Source organism: Hemicordylus capensis, chromosome 2 (genome assembly GCF_027244095.1).
Source record: "Hemicordylus capensis ecotype Gifberg chromosome 2, rHemCap1.1.pri, whole genome shotgun sequence".
Taxonomy (NCBI): Eukaryota; Metazoa; Chordata; class Lepidosauria; order Squamata; family Cordylidae; genus Hemicordylus; species Hemicordylus capensis.
The window spans coordinates 171,031,644-171,052,607 of record NC_069658.1 but is presented as its reverse complement, the minus strand read 5'-3'; the positions used below and the strand labels follow the sequence as shown (position 1 = coordinate 171,052,607).

The 20,964-nt window shown below is 43.5% G+C and overlaps 1 long non-coding RNA gene across 6 annotated transcripts in view; it reads left to right on the top strand.

Moving 5' to 3' along the window:
* Positions 1-20,964, top strand: part of LOC128344800 (uncharacterized) — a 26,395-nt gene extending 5,431 nt beyond the window's left edge. For all 6 annotated transcript variants that reach the window (XR_008316059.1, XR_008316057.1, XR_008316058.1 and 3 more), the window contains exons 2-3: positions 5,295-5,431; positions 20,620-20,964. This is a non-coding gene — a long non-coding RNA (uncharacterized LOC128344800). The remainder of the gene's footprint in view (positions 1-5,294; positions 5,432-20,619) is intronic.

Genomic DNA, 20,964 nt, shown 5'->3' with positions numbered 1-20,964 from the left:
TGCTTGTAGAGAGCCATCTTTTTTTGGTACAGTGAATATAATATTCACTGTACCAAACCACTTGCTTCAGGTCCAACACTGCTCGTAGAGAGCCATCCTTTTTTGGTACAGTGAATATTATAGAGTAAACCCCTTGCCACGCTGTTGGGATGGGATGGATTCTATGGCCCCTATTGCCAGAAGATGTTGAATTGCCTCCTGCAGGCCTTGATGCTTGTGTGGACAGCAAAAGGTTGGGGTGGGGAGGAATCTGTGAGGCAGACAGCTGGTTAACTCCATGGAGTAGCCCTCCCTTATGCTGGAGAGCACCCACTGAACTGAGGTGGTGGTCTCCCAGACGTGCCAGTGCGAGGAGAGACAACCACCGAGGGGCACCTCTCATGTCCTGTCATGCCTGTTGCTTGGACTGCTTGGCTTGAACGTTGAAGGAAGTTCTGCTCCCAAAACCCTGTCTGGTTGCCCTTGGCCTACCCCAGATGGGGCACTAAGACTTGAAGCCCCTGTCTCAGCCTCCAAAGGATGAGCAAAAGGGGTGAAGGAAGTGAAAGACTCATCTTCCTAGAGGACGGCCCTGTTTCTTTGAGGAGGAAGGCATGGATTTCTTTTTATCTTTTGATTCTACTAAGATAAGATGTCATTCAATGCCTCGTTGCCAAACATTTTTCCGCCATCATAAGGAACGGTGGCCAGGTTGGACTTGGAGGCGCTATCCACCTGCCAGTACTTCATTTTTTAAAAAAATAAATTTTATTGGTTTTAAAGATATAAAGATACAAAAGTGAGGGGGGAAAATGAAATTAATATAAGATCAGAAGAGTAAGATACATCTCCAAACTTACAATAGCCACTAATAAAAACAGTTTTGCATACTTGTTTAGCAAACTTATTATCCACAAGTAAAGTTCATTCTTATCATCAAAGTTGTCTAGTCTGGCCATGCATCCAAATTCCAAGGAAAAAAGTATAGTGACAAAAAAGTGGCAACTCTATCAGTTATGAGCTTCAAATTAAACCTGAATCTCATTGGTTTTTATATCATTCAGGTATTTAGCGTATTATCTCTCACAAAATATTGAATAATTACATCAAGGCAAACTAAGAAAAGGAAAAGGAAAATAATGATAGTAATAATAATAATGAAAGAAAATGGCAGAGTGAAGTAATCTGTAATTAAATACAATTTTTCTCTAAACAATTTGATTTTAAAAGGAAAGGAAAGGAATTAAAGGACTACCAAAAATATGGCAAAAGCTTTGTTTGGAAGGCTATCAGGTTAATTGGAAATAGATAATACCAAAGCGGAAAAATAACAAAGATGTTCAAATTAGTAAATAGAAACTTATTTCCTACTAGACAAAGGAAAACTAGTAAACTAAAACATTGTAATAATCTATACTGGACTAGGGAGTGGGAGGAAGCCTCTTATCATCAGTGACCCAGGCCAATTGGTAATGCTATTAAACTAAAATGAAAATAGTAAAATGCAGGAACAAGAAGAAGCCATAACATAAAGTTATCAAAGACTTGTCAATAAACCAGTCCAGTTAATAATCCAGTAAAAACTGAAAAGAGAGAAAATAATGCAGTTAAGACTTATTTTGAATCTAAGAACATATGTATCCAAATCTTTTTAACTTCAGAGAAAGGATAATGCCAGGCAAGTAAAACCCATCTGTACTTGAATGAGATTGTGAAACATTTAGCTGTATCGAAGACTGAATATGTAATCTTTCCCCTAAGTCCCATCATATAGTCATTTCCAAGATCTGATAGAGTAACACTTGGCGTTTGTTTATCAATGCAACTATCCTGGGAAGCCTTATATTGTTCAGATTGCATTGTCATCTGAGATCTAGCCTCTGAATTGGTCTGAAATCCCTCCTGTTGAAAAGATAACTTCGCAGTCATACTATCTATTTGTGAGGAGATCTTATTAAGCTCTCCCATAACTGAAAGAAAAAATTGGTTATAGGACATCATTTTGACAGACATGTTAATCCCTACTTTTTAAAACAAGCTTGCTAAATTCCCTACTTTGTTTACCACCAAACAATATCACAGGGAATAATAATGTTCAGTATGTGTGATCTTCAAAAAACAATTTCACAAAGGAGTTTCCTTCAAGTTAAAAGTAGGCCCAAACTGAATTCCCTCTTAGCAGTAGTACCAAGCAGAATAGACAAGGGAATACTTGAGCTTGACTATACTTTGGTAATGTAGAATTCCCGAATAATGAGTTACCAAGTAATGTTTACAGGGAATGCAAGAGTTAATACAGGAATTTACCTAACAGTATAGTTCCTCATCTAATATCAGGCACTAAAGTCCAGATTAACGCATGTCCGTTATTATCTGACAGTTAAAATAACACAAACTGTTTTTCCTGGGGAGAGAAGAAACAGTTAAAATAACCCCCACTGTCCTCTGGCAAATTAGAATATGCTGCGTTGGGAACTTTTCAGCTTTCTCAAGTCCTTTACAAAAACAAACTGGAACCAGGTGTTCTGTTTCAAGATAAGAGAAAAAGTTCTCATGGATAGGTGACGCTCTTCACTAATTGTTCAACACAGTCTCGTGAACCAGTTCAAAGCTTTAAATCATGCTGTCCTGAGACTGATTACAATGGTCCTTACTCGAAGATTGCTTGGGTTATAAATCCACAATCGTACTTGAAAGCTGTAAATATTGTCAATTATCCAGGCAGAGTCTTCATGACCTTTCTAGGAGGTTAACACATTTTATAAAGATTTAACCATACACAAGTCTTCAATCCCAAGATAATGAAAAATGCTTTAAATTTCTAAAACTATAGTTCTAAATTAATAAGCAGGTCTAAAGACCAAAAATCCATTAATATCTGATGATTAACATATTAAAGGTTCCTCTTCTTCCCAGAGGCAAATAATGGATAGTTTGAACTCCAAGACAGGGGGATGACAAGATGGGGATGAGGGTAACCTGCAGATGTTCTGCATGAGAGATAGGAAGCCAAAACTCTCACAGCCAAGAAAGAGTCTTCTTTACCCATGCAATGCAAAAAGGGAAAGAAAATAAACCCAGTCTGACTTCAATAATAGCCTTCTATACCGGTCATATAGTATTAGATGGTGTTCATTACTCCAAAATTATTTAAGCTGTAAATCCTTAAGCAACGTAAAGTCAATGACTGAAACCTGAGACCGCAGTCTTGTTCCATTCGGTTAATAACTTTAATAAAGTTTAACATCAGAATCCTCAAATAGCCTGGTAAGACAGTTAAAGGTTTCAATATTCCATTAATGATAGTCATCCAAAAAAGCATCCTTAGATTGTAATAAAATGTTAATCATTATTAATCTGGTAAAATGTAATAAAGTGTTGATCATCACCAAATTGCCAAAGTCCAGTTTCAATTGGAATTTGACATTGCAATCCTCAGATAGTTTGAAAATAACAATTAAAGGCTTGAATAATCCATAAGAAATCCGTAAATGATAGTCATCCAAAAAAAGAGGGGGGGAAACAAAACATTGCCAAACCAGAAAAACGTATTAAAATATTAAGCATTGTCTCATTACTCCATTGCCAATTCATATATAAATATTTTAAAAAGAATATGTAAAGGGTGGTATCAAAAGGGAAAAAAGGGAGAAGAAGAAAAGCATCGTTAAACTTCTTTTTGAGATACGTAGATCCTTTCAGAAGTGTCTAGCAAAATTAAAGATTAACAGATTAGTTATGAACAAACCTTGAGCCTGTGTTTTGATTATTCGTCCTCTTGTTTAACTACGGTAGAAAATCCATCCCATTTCAAAGTGTTAGATAACTCAAAGGTTGCCTAAGTTGTAAATCCTTAAGAGTTGTAAATCTTTAATAGCAAGTGCTATAGTTAACTGGAAGCTGAGTCTTCTATGCTGTTCTGGTCGGTGATTTCTTTGATAGACGTAGCATGAATCCTCAGCTCAAAAGAAGAAGAAGAAGAAGAAGAGTACCTTGATGATCTTGAAGTTTGGAGGGTGAGAACAGAGAGAAAACAGCAAAAGAAAATTACAGAAATTAAAATTGGGGAAGGCAGTTGCTAATAAAGCAGATGTTATTGCTCTCTTCTCTTCGGGTGGGAAACTCATGGAAAGTCTCTCCTGAGTTCGTCAGGCATTTCATGATTTATTTCTGTTTCGATTTCCTTGTATGTTTACACCAGTCTGCTCTCAGGTGACAGCTCCATTTTTCCTCTTTGATCAATCTTCCTGATTGATAACAAGCCTATTACTCCAAAGAGTTAGTGCAGTTCTTGGCAGAGAAATCCGCCCGAACTACTGGTCGCGATACCATTTTCCCCAGAGTCCGTCACCTGCCAGTACTTCAGCCACAAATTGTGGCGGCCCACCACTGAGGAAGTAGCTGCCCGAGGCACAAAACGTAGGCCTTCCAGAGTAGTGTTCGAAATAAAGGTTTGCGGCTTATGCAACTTTAAGAGCATTTGGCACAATCTGGCCAGATCTGTAGGTGGATCTGAATTAAATCATCCAGCCAGATTAGAGATGCTCTTGACATCATGGAAGCAGCCGCCGAGGCTGTCATGGATAAGGCCATTGACTCGTGAGCACGTTTGAAGGCCCCCTCAATGCATTTATCAGTGGGGTCCTTCAGGGCAGATTTCCCGTCCCTGGTCAGGATTGAGCCGGAAACTAGTTGTACAGCCAGTGTGTCTGTAGGGGGCATATTGAAGATCGCACTCTCTTCTTGCTGGAAGGAATAGAGTTTGTTAGCCACCGCAATGGCCCTCTTAGATAAGGTAGATAAAGGACCATTTTACTGCTTCCACCAATTGTTTCGGGAGTCGAAGAGACACGTTAGAAGGCTTTGACCCTGGTAACACCAGAGCACTTTTGTTGGTGGGCTGGGTCTACTGGGAGGTAGGTGGGTTAATCCCTAGGGTGTGCACCGTTCTGGACATGAGGGGTGCCAAATCTATTGCCTGAAAAAGTCTGAGGGGTGCCTCTGAAGTCTCAGGTTCCTATCCTTCAGACCATTCACCTTCAGATCTTGGTAGTTCTGGGTCCCCACCACCCAGAGTGTTGACTGGTGAAGAAGGGTCCTTGTCTAGGGGAATGGTAGGTAAAGCATCACCCTGGTGCTCCTGTGAAAAAGCAGTGTGCAAATCTCCAGTTCAGTTAGGAGTTAGCGCTCTAGGACTGGGGAAGTCATACGCAGAGAGTAATGATGAGTGAATATTGCATTCCCTCTGTTTAGATTTAGAACTGCCCTTTCTGGACCTTTTAACATGCTTTTTCTTTTTCTTTGTTTTTTTTTAGGGGCTGGTGCCTCAGAAGCAGAGGAAACTGGGCTGGAGGATGGGGAGACCCGCCTGGACCATTTTTGCCTTTTGGATTTCAAATAATCATATCTCTCAAAGGATTTAGCTAACAAGCCCTCAAACCATGACCCCCAGGTAGGTGGCATATCTCCTGGCAGTTGCATCAGGTTGTGGTCCGTGGATGCAGTCTCGGTCAGACTTGGTCCTGCCCTGAGGGGTCCAGGGCAGGAGGGGCAATAGAAGCAAGAGACCCAGCTTGGGCTGAGCTCACCAAGTCCTAAGATGGTGCTTCAGCTGAGTTCCTTGTCATCATAATGCGGGGGTGGTGGTGGTGGTGCCATCTGCTATGGGAGGGCCAGTCCCGCCCCTGCTTCTTCTGAGGATGCCCTGGTCCTGGGCAGCGTAGACTGCTTTTGGGCCTTCTGGCCTGCTTGGCCTCCGCGCGCCCCTTGAGGCCTCAATGGGAGTACAGGGGTAGCGGGGACACTGCTGGGGCTAGTGACGGGCAGGGAGAGCTGGTGGGAAGTGGCGACAGAGTTGATGCTTGGCCCGCTTCCCTGCCCTTGGAAATGGCCGCTTGCTGCAGTTGAAGCTCTGGAATGCTGCCAAACAGCTGATTGGCGGTGGCAGCACATTCCGGAGAGCTGTGACCGGTCAGGGAGCATGCTGATGAGCTCTGCCTGCTGGGCAGGCTCGTGGCTGTTCCACAGGCCATGGAGCAGCCAGAGCGAAGCCTCCCCCTCGATACCTGGACATGGAGTACCCTGCCAGCCCTTTCCATGCAGCAGGAGGAAAGAGGTGAAGCAGAAGGGAAAGGGAGGCGGGGAGGGAGAGAAGAATGAGATATGGAGAGGCAAGCTAGAGGAAACAAAGAGAGTTGAAAAGAGGCTGCCTGGAGCCTTACAGGACTCAAAAGGAGGGTTTGCTCCTCCCAGTTTTAAAAGCTTTCCTAATTGGCTTAGTCCTGCCTTTGGAGTCACATGAGATCACATAACTCACACGTGAGACGCCCTTGGACTCCAGCAGCAGAGAAAGTTAGTTTCCTAGCCAGGCATTTGTTCCTAAGCAAAAAAACCCAGCAACAAAACCCTAAATTGTCTCCACACCAGAATCCAAGAATTCTGCATTTTTAGCCTACTTTCCTTAAGGGAAAAAATATTATTATTATTACATTTATATCCCGCTCTTCCTCCAAGGATCCCAGAGCGGTGTACTACATACTTGAGTTTCTCTTTCACAATAACCCTGTGAAGTAGGTTAGGCTGAGAGAGAAGTGACTGGCTCAGAGTCACTCAGCTAGTTTTATGGCTGAATGGGGATTTGAACTCGGGTCTCCCTGGTCCTAGTCCAGCACTCTAACCACTACACCACGTTTGAGATTACCCAGCTGTCTGTGTGTGTGTGTCCCCCTGTCAATACCACAGTACTTGGACCGATTTGCACCAAATTCGGTACAGTTGTATGGACACAAAGGGACATCTCAATGGTATAATTTGTGATGATGTCATCCACCCCAATTCTAGATGGAGGATGGGCGAATGTTTCAGGCAGAAGTGGGCTAACATGTGAAGATGGTATTTATCCATTAAGGATTACAGTGAAAGGAAAGTAGGCAGATTAGTTCTTAGCAGAACTTCTCCTCTTTGCTGTCTATTCACTCTGGCCTAGTAATAAATAATCCTGAACTTTCCAGGAATATAAAGCAAAATCCATAATTTCTGGTGGGGGTGGGGAGTATGGATTAAAAGATGGAAAATAAATGTAATTATGCATAGGGTTAGTTCTGCTGTAACATTTTGCATGCAGAGGGTGGTTTTTGGATAGACTTGTAAAATACTATTCTCCTGCCCTGCATTATTTAGTGTAGGAGAGAATATTTCAGATAATTATTCTACCCAAATGTATCAGAGAATATTCTTTTACAGGTCTACTTTTTGAATTAATCCACTGGAGCATACAAATCAATATGGCTAAATATTACTAACATTGAGTGTTCAAAATGTTCCACAGTTACTATTTTATAATCCTTACAACAATCCTGTGAGATAGGTCAGTATCATTATCTCCATATTGCTTGTGGTGGACTGTAGCTGAGAGACTGAGGCTTGCCTAAGGCCATCCAAAGAGTTCATGACGAAGACAAGATTCAAACTGGGGACTGAGTCACAGCTCAATTTCTTAGCCATGATGCTACACCAGCTCTTAGGTTTGTTAGGGTACATCATTCAGACAATGTAAACCAAGTCTGGATTCTTGCTCACTGGGCCAACAGTAGCAGAGCTTGTGTTAAACGGACAAGGCAACAACTCTAAGAAGGACAAGATTTTATTGCAAAGAACTGTCACAGCATGTGCCACCATAACTTATTGCACGAAGTAGGAAAACTCTCAGTGATGTCAACAGATATGGACAAATAGCACATAAGTGCATGGTGGTTTTCCAGGGATGTTTTCCAAAGACATGAAGTGTTTAATTAACAGGCTTCTTTCGCCACCTGCTCCCATCCTCCACAATGCTTTTTGGATTTGTTGCAGCAGTAACTTGGAGAATATCTTGTCAGCATATAACTTTGACCTAGGGAAACAAGCAAAATCAATTATTATTTTATTATGAAGCAATTCATTTAGAATAAACTGATATTGAGCCCCTTATTGGACTTTCTTCATTCAAAGTACCATATATAGATGTTTTAGCTATAGATATTAAAGTGAAAGCCAATATCGGAGTATGAAGTATGTCCTGGTTCAGTTCTGAAGGGCACATGTCTCTCTTAATAATGGGGCTTATGCCCATTGTGATTTCTCTATCTTGCTCTATTCCCAACTGGGTACTTGTCTGAATAACTCTGAACACAGTGTGCAATCCTCTCCTGGGTCCATTATTGTACAGGGGAAAGCTGCCATTTTTATTTATTTTTTACATGCACACTCGTTATGCCTGATGTAATGATGAGTATTTATTTTATACTCTGGGATTTATATCTGAGTACCAAACAACTTATACAAAGTAGTCCTACTGGAGGCAGAGGAGTAGCAAGGTTGGAGAGCCCCTGGGACAAAGAGTGAAGGTGCCCCCCATCCTGCTCATCTTCCCTGCCTTTTTTTTCAGAGAAGCAGGAAAGGGAAAGCATAGAGCAAGAAGTCATTCAGCTGGAAGACCCCCCCCCCTCCTTCAGGGGCCCAGGGACACTTGTCCCCCCTTGTTAAATTATAGTTATGCCCTTGGATTGGAGGAGACTATATTGGGGCAAAGGTCTGAGATGTGCTTAGCTTTGATCGGGTAGGCTTTGCCCAGGAAATGCTTCCAGCTCAGGCATTTCTCGCTATCCTGCCTCATTTTCTCTTCTCTGTTGCACATCAGAACATTCCTCTTTTGCCTACTTGACAACATAATAAGCCCTTATAAATGCGAACAAGAAGTCATTTGCTCCAAGAGTTTTCTTGACTCTAAGAACTGTAGGAATTCTCTCTGCTTCCTGGGAAATGGCAAGAATGTCTTGTGGTTTAATGTTCTGTTTCCTAGAACTGAAGCCATTTACATGCTGGTTCAAAACACTGATTCCAAACTTGAATTACAAGCTGTCCTTTTTGCAGCAAATGGTACTAACCCTGCTTAGCTAAGGGGACAACTCATGCTTGCTACCACAAGACCAGCTCTCCTCACTAGGTTGTGAGCTAGAGGGAAACTACTGGGGTAAAGTCCAATACTGGGAATTTTGCTTGTCCCTTGCTTAACCAAGATTGAACCTCTCAGCTAAGCATTCATGAGCCCTGGCTTGTTCACTAGATCACATTATGGCTTTACTGAGTACTGCTGGAGTGCCTGCTGTTTTGAAACTGAAATTGACATGCTGCTGATTTAGTTGTGTTCTGTGATGCAAGAACGACTACTCTGGGCAAGGGGGTGTGATTCCCTTGATCCCCATTTTTCACCCATTCATTCTGTTGATTTCTGTACTCTCTGGGTTTCTGCCCGTGGCTCCATTAGCCTTTGTGATACTATTGCTTAATTCTCTCTTTTGAATGTGGACTCCCCTCCCACTTTGGCCTGTGATGTTGCTGAACTACAATTCCCAACACCCCCAACGTTAGGAATGGGAAAGTACACAACCCGCCCCAGCCCTGCGGGGGCATGATCCAGCATTCATAAGATGCATTAGTTTCTAGGGGAGGACTAAGGCTGAAATGTCTCCAGTTGAAAAGTGCCCAGATTTTGTTGAATCATGCCCTGTGCTTGAAGTAATAACTTTTTATATTTTCCTCTCTCACACAATTCTTGTGCTAGCAGACAATCTTCCTTCTCTAATAATATTTAGGCATCTAAGACACAGATTCAGGGCTGAGATGCTCTCAGCATAGCATGTCTAGGGGAAGTTACTCCAATATAGTGTAAGACCTCTGTGCAACAGGGCTTGATTGCAGCAGGCTCCCAGAGAAGGATTTCTATTCTCTTTGCAAGGAATACCAATTTTCCTCCCTCCTTTCCTCTTGGAAAAAGAGAGATATTAGACCTCGGGTGCAATCTCCTGAGAAGTTCTCCACCTCAAGCTCCATTAAACCAAATGGGAGCATCACAAGAGCACTCCAATCGACTGCATCTTTCTTGGGATTGCAGGCAGTGGGATCTGCTCCCAAGTAGTAGAGGCCTGGAGTGCAGGATACCATTTCAAAGGTTCAATCCAGTCAAAGGTTCTTATGCACAAGTCTCAATGGAATGCCCGAATCCTGTGCCTGGGACATTTGCGCTGGAGAACTTTCCGCTCATGAGGAAAGTGGAATCAGAGGTGTGGAAAGCATGAAGGAACATCACAAGAAGCCCACATTTTGCATTCTTCAAAGGGTGCAGGAAGGCAGGTGAGAGAGGGAGGGGGGGTGGGGAAAGGGAGGGAGGCTCTTAAAATCAAAATCAAAAGCCAAATGGCGCTTAAAATCAAAAAAATTGCAGAGCAGTTTTTAAAATGACACCTGGGGAACAGCCAATGGGAGCAGGGCAGTATCCCATTTGGCAAAGCCATCCTTTAAAGTGCGAGGGTGCAAAGAATTCAGATAAAACAGAAGGGGACAGTGCAGAACCGCATAAAGAGCAGATGGGAGCATGTGCCAGCAGGTCAAAGAGTCATAACAATAGCATAATTCAGGGGAGAGATTCAGCGTATAGGTGCTTATATGCCAATTCCAGAAGCCTCCGAGCCAAGATGGGTGAGCTGGAGTGCTTGGTTGCTAATGCAGAAATAGATATAGTGGGCATAACAGAAACATGGTGGAACAGTGAGAACCAGTGGGACACAGTTATCCCTGGGTATAAACTCTACAGAAAGGACAGGGAGGGGCGCTTTGCAGGAGGGGTAGCACTGTATGTTAAAGAAGGGATCGAATCTAACAAGCTTGAAATCCTAGGTGGACTGGAGTCCTCCACAGAAACCCCGTGGGTGACTATACAAGGCCGGAAAGGGAACATGCTACTGGGGATGTGCTATCGCCCTCCAGATCAAAACGCCGACAGTGACTGGGAGTTGCAGGAGGAAATCAGGGAGGCATCAAGGAGAGGCAGGGCTGTAATTATGGGTGACTTCAATTACCCACACATAGACTGGGTCAATTCACAGTCAGATCAGGACAAAGAGGTCAAATTTCTAGATACACTAAATGACTGTGCCCTAGAACAGTTAGTCATGAAACCAACCAGAGAGAAGGCGACCTTGGACCTAATTCTGAGTGACACCCAGGACCTGGTGCGTGACATCAGTGTCATCGACCCTTTAGGGAACAGTGACCATAGTGCCATCAAATTCAGCATACATGCGGGGAGAGAATCACCAAGGATGTCTAACACGGACATTTTGAATTTCAGAAGAGGAAGCTTCTCCAAAATGAGGAGTATGGTGAAAAGAAAGCTGAAAGGGAAAACCAGGAGAGTCACTTCGCTCCAGAGTACATGGAGTTTACTCAAAACCACAATAGTAGAAGCCCAGTTAGATTGTATACCCAAAAGGAGGAAAGATACCACTAAGTCCAGGAGGATGCCAGCATGGCTCACGGGTACCATCAAAGAAGCCATAAAAGGGAAGAAGACTTCCTTCCAAAATTGGAAGGCCTGTCCAAATGAAGAGAACAGAAAGGAACACAAACTCTGGCAAAAGAAATGCAAGGTGACAATAAGGGAGGCAAAAAGAGAGTTTGAGGAACATTTAGCCAAAAGTATCAAAGGGAATAACAAAAACTTCTTTAAGTACATCAGAAGCAGGAAACCTGCCAGGGAGGCGGTTGGGCCATTAGACAATGAGGGAGTGAAAGGGATTATTAAGGAGGATATGGAGGTTGCAGAGAAGCTAAATGAGTTCTTTGCGTCCATCTTCACGGCAGAGGATACTGAGCATATACCTGTTCCTGAACCAGGCTTTTTAGGGATGGAGGCTAGAGAGCTGAATCAGATAGAAGTGACAAGAGATGATGTGCTAAACTGTCTGGAAAAACTGAAAACTAACAAATCACCAGGGCCGGATGGTATCCATCCAAGAGTCCTCAAAGAACTCAAACGTGAAATTGCTGACCTCCTTGCTAAAATTTTCAACTTATCCCTGAAATCGGGCTCTGTACCAGAGGACTGGAGAGTAGCAAATGTAACACCGATTTTCAAAAAGGGACCCAGGGGCGATCCGGGAAATTACAGGCCAGTTAGCCTAACGTCCGTTCCAGGCAAATTGATGGAAAGCATCCTCAAGGATAAACTTGCAAAGCACCTAGAAGAACAGGCCGTGCTGGGACTGAGCCAGCATGGCTTCCGCAAAGGTAAATCTTGCCTCACCAACCTTTTGGACTTCTTTGAGGGTGTCAATGAGTGTGTGGATCAAGGTGATCCAGTTGACATTGTATACCTGGACTTCCAAAAAGCTTTTGACAAAGTTTCTCATCAAAGACTCCTGAGGAAACTTAGCAGTCATGGGATAAGGGGACAAGTACATGTGTGGATTGCTAACTGGCTGAAACACAGGAAACAGAGGGTAGGTATAAATGGAGAGTTTTCACAATGGAGGGAAGGAAGAAGTGGGGTCCCCCAGGGATCTGTACTGGGACCGGTGCTTTTTAATTTATTCATAAATTATCTAGAAGCAGGGGTAAGTAGCGAGGTGGCCAAATTTGCAGATGATACCAAACTCTTCTGGGTAGTGAAATCCAAAACGGATTGTGAGCAGCTCCAAAAGGATCTCTCCAAACTGGGGGAGTGGGCGACAAAATGGCAAATGCAGTTCAATGTTAGCAAGTATAAAGTGATGCACATTGGGACAAAAAACTCCAAATTCAAGTATATGCTGATGGGATCCGAGCTGTCAGTGACTGACCAGGAGAGGGATCTTGGGGTCGTGGTGGACAGCTTGTTGAAAGTGTCGACTTAATGTGCGGCAGCTGTGAAAAAGGCAAATTCCATGCTAGGGATCATCAGAAAGGATCATTAGAAAATATAACGGCTAATATTATAATGCCCTTATACAAATCTATGGTGTGGCCACACTTGGACTACTGCGTACAATTCTGGTCACCACATCTTAATAAGGACATTGTTGAACTGGAAAAGGTGCAGAAGAGGGCAACCAAGATGATCAGGGGCCTAGAGCACCTTAGTTTAGAAAAAAGACGACTGCTGGGAGACCTGATAGAGGTCTATAAAATCATGCATGGTTTGGAGAAATTGGAGAGAGAGAAATTCTTTTCCCTCTCACACGACACTAGAAGCAGGGGTCACTCCATGAAATTGATTGCCAGGAGGTCTAGGACCAACAAATGGAAGTACTTTTTCACATAACGCGTGATCCACTTGTGGAAGTCTCTGGCACAGGATGTGGTGTCAGCCAACAACCTGAATGGCTCTAAGAGGGGTTTGGATAACTTCATGGAGGAGAGGTCCATCAATGGCTACTAGTCGGAGGGCTGTGGGCCACCTTCAGTCTCAAAGGCAGGATGGCTCTGAGAACCAGTTGCAGGGGAGTAATGGCAGGAGAGAGGGCATGCCCTCAACTCCTGCCTGTAGCTTCCAGCAGCATCTGGTGGGCCACTGTGAGAAACAGGATGCTGGACTAGATGGGCCTTGGGCCTGAGAAGGAACGGTAGCTGGGCCCAGCCTCAGAAAAGCCCAGGTATCTGTTCAAACATGACCTATTTAAATCTATTAAGAATTTCACCTGACCTGTCCTGATCCCTTTTAAGTGCTTCCAGCCTGACTTCTTTCCATCAATCCGGGACATAATTCATTAGCTAAGGTGATTCATCTCAGTGTTGTCACACTTGCCAGACCTCCAAAATCAAGCTCCCACTAACCCTTTTCCTGCCTTTTTCTCTGTGAGGAGATTGGTCTCCGCTGCCTGCTGGTTGTCCCAGTCAGCTTCAGAGACAGAGCCATGAAAAGAGCAGGCTGTTTGTGGGGGCAAAGATTCTGTCAAACTCTTGTAGCAGAAGATCGGTGAGACAAATTGCCAAACAGTGCCCTCTGCTGACACTTGGCATTCTGGAAATCCACTCAGCAAAGATTTTTTTAAAAATCATGAAAGTGTGAGTTTTGAAAAAAGCTGAATTATTAGCAATGGTCCCTCCACACATCACAAAGAAGCATCAGGACATACCAGAAACTTCATCCCCCCCCCCAAAAATATGCCATAATTACAGGTTTTTTTAAAAAACCCGGACAGAATTCAGGCTAAGCCAGAATGCACAGCCATAATTGCGGGGGAAACAGAGTTGTATCTGAACTGGTCCCTGATAGCCTGCAGTGACTTCAGGGTAAATCCAGCTGATATGTGGACTCACACCCTCCGTTCTGGAAGAGATGCAAACTAACAGCCATGTGTGTAAAAGCTCCTGTAGTAGGAGAAAAAACCCTGCTCTTGATTGAGTGCTAGATGAATAAAATCAATCTTGTGTAAAAACTCTAGTACCTGATTTTCATGCTGCCAGTTCCCTTTAGCCCTTTATGCAGCTGCCCTCTGTTTTCCCACCCACTTTCTACCTGGGGAAATATTAGCCAGACTCCTCATTTCCCAGTAGGGTATTTCTGTCATCCAACTTACCTTTCCAAGAATACCCAGAAGGCTCAGGGGCCACCTGCATTGCAAGGGAACTTATATTCAGCAAGACTGTTCTCATCTGGGGAAGAGAGAGCACCATGAATGTTATTCACCACATATGCCTGAATTCTATCTCACATAGGCCTAAATCTTCTATTGTAACTATTTTGTAATAAATAGATGAGAAAGAAAGGTAATTAACAATCAAAGCTCACTCCCCACCCCCGCCATAGCAAGGAATAGCAACTGACTAATAAGCAATGAGTAGATTATTCATCAGAAACCTGCTGTGAAATAATGAAAGGGGCAGATGCTGCAGAAGGCAGCTATAACATATATACAATGAGCCCCTGGTGGCGCAGTGGTAAAAACTGCCGCCTTGTAACCAGAAGGTTACAAGTTCGATCCTGACCAGGGGCTCAAGTTTGACTCAGCCTTCCATCCTTCCGAGGTCGGTAAAATGAGTACCCAGAATGTTGGGGGCAATATGCTAAATCATTGTAAACCGCTTAGAGAGCTCCGGCTATAAAGCGGTATATAAATGTAAGTGCTATTGCTATTGCTATAAATTATAGGCACAATAGTCCTGAAAAGCCTCAATAGCATCTTGCCAGTCCATAAAGGACAGGATGGTGTTGAAATTGCATTTCATTGCAAAAACAATGCCATACATCTGGTCTGAAAAGGCAGGAGGACAACACTGAAAATGTTGGAATGTTGGAAAAAACCCTGGCTGGCAATGACATCCTCTGGATCAGGTGTTTCCAAGCGATGTTGGACTACAGCTCCCATCATTCCCAGCCACAATGGCCTTTGTGGATGATAGGAGTGGTAGTCAATATTTTGGGACCCAAGTGTGGAAACCCCTGACATGGATTATGTCTAAAAAGTGAATGGGTTGGGAATTCCAGTCTAAAATGCTAGTGTGAAAGTGACTTCAGCCAAGTTGGAATATTTATTCCCCAGCTTATCAGACTTTTAATTAACTCCAGTAGATTTCCATGGAATAATGAGAATAATACAATGAGCCCTGCTAGATCAGACCAAAGGCCCACCTGGGCCAGCACTCTGTTTCTAACCAGGGCCTTGAGGAAAATGCCTCACAACAGGCATCCCATGTTGTTTGTCCTCACAATAGGCACACAGTCTCTGAACACAGACCTCCCATTTAGCTGACTTCATGACTAATAGCTCGTTGTCGATAGTTCCAGCCTCCATGAATGTATCTAACCATTTTAAAAGAAGTTATCTAAGCTAGTGGCAATCACCATGACATGGCAGTGAATTTGGTCAGCTAGTTATGTAGTGCATGAAGAACTTCATATGAAGAACAAAGTTCCACAGTGTGTGAGGCCTCTAGGACCTACCTGTTTCGTAGTAGTCATAGACACGTATGGAAGCTGGTCTGAGGTTTGAAATGGAAAGATCTTGCACAGCTATGAAACTGAAACTGATTTCCTTGTACGAAAGCTAGAAATGAAAAGCCCAAAGGAATTAGGAGCCTTGTAACTCAGTATATCACACGAAAGAAGAGACAGATCCTAGCAGAACTCACATCATTCAGATAGCAGAGGACATGGTTTTCTTTGGTTTCCACCTTCATCACAACATTACTGTCACGAAGCTGTGAACAAGAAAGCACAGGAACGATGCAATTTTCAAATACATGAAACGAAGGAATCAGCCTTGGTAGTTTTGAAAAAAAACATCCTGGTGTTGCTTCTGCACCTGCTAGATTCCCTATTGTTACAAAATAAAGTGTGTTGTGCCTGCTAACAAGTATACTGCTTTACACTGAAGTACATTATGGCCATCCACCTAATGGCTCAGTGGGGAAATGCTTGACTATCAAGCAAGAGGTTGCCGGTTCAAATCCCCGCTGGTATACCTATATTAGGCAGCAGTGATATAGGAAGATATAGAAATTGAATTAATAATAATAATAATAATAATATTAAGATGCTGAAAGGCATCATCTCTTACTGTGCTGGAGATGGCAATGGTAAACTCCTCCTATATGACCAAATATATAACCCCTCCTATATGACCAAAGACAGCCACAGGGCCCTATGGTCGCCAAGAGTCAAAACCGACTCGATGACACATTTTATTTAACATTATGGCCACAGCCACAGGGGCAACATCTACCAGAGATGTAAGGCAAAGTTGCCTAATGCTGCCCTTTCTTTTTAATGTTTCCATTAATTATATCCTCTTAGAGTTCAGTGGTGGTTTGTATCTTAATTCCAATCTGCTACAAACAGGAGTCAAGGTCCTATTTTATTGCCCTTATCAAGGTGGAGACAGTGTAGACATGAAACAGCTTATGTGCTTCCTGCAGCAGGGATCATTTTGTTGTCAGTCCCCAGCAAAGTAAGATGCTTGTATTTGGACTACTTACATCTCCCTTTCCCCACAAACTAAATGACCAATTAAAATAAACATTTTGTCTGCCAGGTGCAGGATTTCTAGTTTCTTCGGTGTACCGATTTTTCTAATGCCTTGTGGGGTTTGACTTAAGGGCCCTACATGCTTGCAAGTCATGCTAAAGCTTTAGAGAGAGGAATGGAGGAACCAGCCAGCCTTGCAAATAGTGAAGCTATTCAGATGCCTGTGCAATCTTGGCGTGGTGGCAGCAGCAAACCCGCCTATGGAGCACCTAGGTAATTTTGGAGCCTGGACCTAAAGGCTCTTTTGGAGGCCCCCACCTGTGTGTGTGTGTGTGTGTGCGTGTGCACGCGCACACCATTAGGTGGTTCTTTACATCTGAAAAATCAAGTATGGAGGCCCCAGACAAATGGCAGGCATATTCACCTTGCCTCCATCTGGGGCTATGGTAGTGTAGCAAAGTGACAGTTCAACTCATGACTGCCCTTTTACTATACTGTAATTCTACTCCCACGCCATCCATGAAGTTATTTTTATTTTAGGATGTTTTAAGCCTACCTCCCAAAGGGAAGAAGGCTTAGCAGATCAGTATGTCCATCATTGTGTGTGTGTGTGTGTGTGTGTGTGTGTGCATGCGCGTGTGTGTGCATGTGATGTGTGTGTGCATGTGTGTGTGCATGCGATGTTGTCAGTATGGACAAGGACATGTCTGTGCATTATTAAATGTTGGAAGGCTATCAGAGTCAGGGGGGATAGCCCTCTGTTCTAGCCAATTAACACTGTGCTTCTGCTCCATTTCCTCTGTGTTGAACATTGGAAACATTGGGCTCCCCACCCTAAAAGGCTGGCATTCATTGTCACAATTATTTTGGATGGATCTATAAATTGTTTTCCTTGGGATAGTTGTCCTGGGAATGTCCACCATGTGAAGGAGCAGAAGCCCTCTGGGGGAGCCTGAAATTTCATCTGGCACTTCTGGACTTTCTGGTGTGGCAGGAGCACCAGAAGACATGCTAAAATTAGAAGAAGCACCTTGCTGTTTTGCCAAGATCGACGGAATGATGTTTGCGATATTCTGAATACGTTCTTGAGGGATAATAAGCCTCCCTCTGACTGTGAAGTCATTCACACAAGTGAAAACTATGTTCTACCATGTTTGGGAGTTGTGTGTGCCCCCAATTGTCAGTTGTGTGGGTGCAAACAATTAGGTAGGAGGAAGTAGAAGTAAGGTAGGAGGAAAAGGTACCCAGGTAGCTCACTGACTATAAAACCATGTGCTAGTGCTTGCAGTTATTTTTACATATTTGCAGGTATATGCTAGATTTGGTGATCTGATTGGCAGATTGTCCAGGTATGTAAATATTCTGATGCCCTGGAGCCTGAGATGTGATATCAGGGTGCCATGATTTTTGTTAATACTTTGGGGGCTGCTGATAGCCCAAATAGTAGAGCTTTGTACTGATAATAATTGTCAGCATAAGTAAAATGGAGAAAAAGGTGACTGTCTAAGTGAATGGGGACATGCAAATAGGCCCTGTGAGGTCTATTCATGCCATGTAGTCTAGATGATGAAGGGATGCTGAGATTGACTGCAGAGTCTCGATTCTGAACTTTCTGTGTTTGACAAATTTGTTCAGAAATTTGAGGTAAAGTACAGCTCTGAGGGAGCCATCTTTTTGGGTACAGTAAACAATAGAATAAATCCCCATCCCCGTTATTGAACAGGAACTGGCTCTGCTGTGCCACATTTTACTAGATGATGGTAAAATTGCCAGCAGTAGGCCTGAATGCCTGGTATGCTAGCGTGAGTGTGGAGTTTGCAATAACTGGTTGTGGGGGGAGGGTGGGACGGAAATGGCATCAAAGGAGGCAGCTAGACACTCATTTCTGCATCAGTCCTCATGGTCCAAAGGCGGGAGGCCTGAAAATCCCTGTTTGGGACTGCCCATATCAGAGCCGATTTGTGATGATGAGGACCTAATGATGCTCAGCATGCTAGGTGGCTTTTGAGGCAGGAAAGCCAAGGACTTCTTTCCCTTGGGGACCAGAACATTCCTGGCCCCAGACATTGCATCACTAACAAAAAAACTAAGTAGTAGATGGAGTAGTAGATGGAAGCAGGGAGGGAAAGAGTAAAGAAATACTGGGCGAGCAGAAAAAGGGATCAGGAGATATTTTTTAAAAGGGCATTAATGAAAGCAGTCAAGAATAAGGACTGCCACGGCTGCAAGGCTAAAAAAGCCGAAATAAGGATTGGCAAGGCTGCAAGAAAAATTGAGAAAAAACCACGGCCTTCGATTGGCAAATAGAAAGGTTGTCTCTGGAGCCGGACAAAGGATTGAAAGAACTGGGTGGGCTTTTCCTTTCCAGGCTCTTAAAAGCTACTAGCTAATTAGCATAGCCCTGCCTGTGGAGCACCTGAGAAAGACATCTCACACCTCACATGAGATCTACTCATCCAACAGCAGAGAAGGGAACATATATACAACAAATTGGCATGCTGACCAGTTAAGCACTCATTGCTCTCTGCAGGATCTGTGGCCACAGACTCCTAGAAAAGAGGCACAGTCAACAGCAACTCACCCAACGAATACTATGTTCCAAAGCCAGGTTTCAGGGAAGTACTTCCGAACAGTCTCAACCATAACTTTATCTCGTGATGCCTCTCCTGGAGAAGGAGGAGAAGCAGCTACAGCATCTAAAAAAGAATAAAGACTTGGTGCAAATTTTGGGGAGAGGTATAACAGTGGCCACATAATGCCCAGCATTATGGCTCTGTAATGCTGTGCCCCAGGGCTGCTGCAGACTGAACACAGCCCTGACCCTGTTAAGAACAGATGGTTGTGCTAGCAGTGCTTCCGCCGTTCACCCCATTGTTGCAAATGGGGGAAACCATGTCAGGACTGCTGGCACAAATGCTCCCTTTTAATGGTGTTGAGTTTGTGTTCCGAGGCCACAACAGCCCCAGAGTGCAGTGCTATGGAACCATAATGCTGCACATCACGCCAGCAACCATGTCAAGGTGGCATGAAAGGATGTTAGTGGGGGGCTGGGGTGAAGTGCTTCTGGTGCTGTACTTGTGTGGAGGGAACTTCTATCAGCTGATATGCCAGCTGTGTCCGTTTCTTGAGGTGAACGACCTCAAAACAGTGGTACATCTGCTGGTAACCTCCAGACTGGATTACTGCAATGCGCTCTATGTGGGGCTGCCCTTGTATGTAGCCCGAAACTACAGTTGGTCCAGAATGCGGCAGTCAGGCTGGTCTCTGGGTCATCTCGGAGGGACCATATAACTCCTGTATTGAAGGAGCTACACTGGCTGCCAATATGTTTCCGGGCAAAATACAAGGTACTGTTTATAGCCTATAATGCCCTAAACAGCTTGGGCCCTGGGTATTTAAGAGAACGTCTTCTTCGTCCTGAACCCCACCGGCCACTGAAATCATCTGGAGATGTCCGCCTGCAGTTGCCACCGGCTTATCTGGCAGCTACTCAGGGACAGGTCTTCTCCGTTGCTGCCCTGAAGTTTTGGAATGTGCTCCCTAGTGAAATGAGAGCCTCCCCATCTCTGACAGCTTTTTAAAAGTCTTTAAAGACACATCTGTTCACCCAGGCTTTTAATTAACATTGTTTTAATGGTTTTAATGCTGTTTAAAATATTCTTTTAAAAATTTTAAATTGTTGTAATGTTATAAACTTTTCATTTTTGTTTTAACTAATGATTTACTTTCTGTTTTTATTTTGTTGTGAAACACCCAGAGACGTAAGTTTTGGGCAGTATAAAAATATGTTAATAAATAATAATTTTAAAAACTGTACTTTTCTCTGCCTCTCCTCCCTTATTCCATCCAGCCTGAGCCTGCTTCTGTTTTGCTTCCAGGTATATAAGAGCGAGGCTAGCCAAGACAGTGCCTTGGTGTAGTGCCAAATGTGTCACTAAGTGTGCACTTGGAGGTGCACATGGAAGTGCCTGGAGGTCCAAGCTGCACCTTGTTGAAGCAGACAGTCAACCAACACTGAGAGCCAGTTTGTCTCTGGAGGGCCCTGGAGGAAGGTGGAACAAATGCTTCTCTGCCAAGAAGACTGAAATGAACAGCAAGGATCCACTGAGGGCATCGTATCACAGAACTGGTTTTTTGCTGATTTATAAACATTTTCCTGAAATATTGATACATTTTAATTATGCCTCAAATAAAACAAGAATTTTAGCCAGCTATTCTTTCGA